At 34.6% G+C, this 1,966-nt stretch overlaps 1 pseudogene; it reads left to right on the top strand.

Annotated features, from left to right (window-relative positions):
- The first annotated feature begins 632 nt into the window (after positions 1-632).
- Positions 633-1,505, top strand: LOC149374698 (uncharacterized; annotated as a pseudogene).
- Positions 1,506-1,966: the final 461 nt, after the last annotated feature.

The following is a 1,966-nucleotide window of genomic DNA, read 5'->3' as shown; positions in this document are numbered from 1 at the left end:
GTACAACTCCTGAGCAAGCCCTGCTCATGATACTTTATTTTAGCGTATCAAATAACTTGAGTTTTAACGAAATTGTTAACCTTTTAAAATTAGTTAATAACATTTTTGGGCATAATATATTACCTGACTTGAAATACGAAATCGAAGAATTGTTGAATCCTAAAAATGATATGTTTTTTCATGCTGTTTGTCATAATTGCTCAGCTTATATTGGAAAATTTGAAGACGTACAAGGAGTAAAACATTATCATACTTATCAAGAAGAATTAGATTTGTCGCAACGTAGCAACACAAGTTTCTTTATCATCATGAATCCCTCAACACAAGTAGCTGATTTGTTAAATATACATGGGAGCTATTATAATACAGTTTTGAATGAACGGCAAACTGATCCAAGTCACAGTAAAGACATATACGATGGTAACTTTCATAAGAAATTTATAAGCTCATTATCTAAGACAGAGGAACAAAATTATGTCTCAGCAATCGTAAACACTGATGGTGCCCCAAAGTTCGAGTGCTCCCAGTACTCTGTATGGCCATTATACTTAATGATTAATGAAATTCCATTCTAAGATAGCATGGAGAATTTAATTACTTGTAGTCTGTTTTTCCAGAAACATAAACCAAATATGAGTGTTTTTTTGCCACCGTTTGTTGACATGGTTAAAGGTTTGATACAAGATGGTATTAAATGTAGGATTGAAGGAAAGAAACGAACAGTTAGACTGTACATCATTGCTTGTTGTGTAGATAGTCCTGCTCGAGCACAAGTACAAGGCATCAAGCAGCACAACGGTCATTTTGGTTGCAGCTGGTGTCTTCATCCAGGAGTTAGTAAATTTGGCAGCATGAGGTATACCTTGCTTCCACAAGAAGTTGAACTCAGAAATAATGATACAACAGTAAATCAAATGTTTGCTGCTAGTGCAGCTAATCCTATTCAAGGAATCAAATGTGCTTCAGCCTTTATTAATCTACCTTATTTTAAAATAATTTCGAGTTTCGTGCCTGATTACTTACATTGTGATCTAGAAGGTGTTGTACCACAATTTTTTGAATATTATTTGTCATCGCTACCTGACAGCAATATACTGATAATAGACAAAGTGATGAGACAATTATCGGTTCCACTTCAAATCTCTCGTCTGAATCGACCGATCAGCTTGAGAAAAGACTGGACCGCACGTGAATGGCAAATTTTGCACTTTATTATAGCGTTCCAATCTTTTCCACTCTTCTGAGTAAGAAGCATCTAGAATACTGGTTACTGTTTGTGGAAAGCCTGTATACACTTTTACAATCTGATATAACGTTGCACGAATTAGACAGAGCAGATAAATTGTTGCACACTTTTGTTGCTCAAAGTGAAGAGTATTTTGGTGAAATAAGTATGACGTTTAACCTTTATCAACAAGTGCACAAATGTAAAAGTGTCTTGGATTTCAGACCATTGTGGGCACACTCCACATTCTATTTTGAATCTGGAAATCGATACTTACTGAATTCTATTCACAGTGCCAAATGTGTGCCTCAGCAAGTTGTTCGCTATGTTTACTTAAATCATAGTATCCGCGTTTTGCAAGAGAAAGTATATGCGAATTGTAATGAAGGAGTCAAATTCTTTTGCAACGATGTCCTAACAGCTAGGATAAAAAAAGTGCTTTAAATATCATCAGTATAATATTTTGGAAATGCGTGTGAGCCCCCTCAAGATATTGTTTCCCGTTTTTTATTATCTGCAGGTACAAAAATGTACCATAAAATAATACAAAATGGATGCTTGTACACAACCTCCATAAAATCTATAAAGCGATCAAATAACTTATTTGCTGTATTAAGTGATAAGAGAAACGTTTGCATTCAAGCTTTCCTAACAGATTTTCTAACAAATGAAAAATATACCCTGTGCAACATTGTGAGGACAAAAAAATTCAGTCGTAACTGTACATATTTGGAAAAAGTT

The sequence above is a fragment of the Copidosoma floridanum genome, unplaced genomic scaffold, assembly GCF_036245765.1.
Source record: "Copidosoma floridanum isolate Cflo_tuat_1 unplaced genomic scaffold, Cflo_Japanese_pri ptg000015l, whole genome shotgun sequence".
In the NCBI taxonomy this organism is placed as follows: Eukaryota; Metazoa; Arthropoda; class Insecta; order Hymenoptera; family Encyrtidae; genus Copidosoma; species Copidosoma floridanum.
Note: the sequence above shows the minus strand (reverse complement) of the source record. Positions and strands in the feature narration are given on the sequence as shown.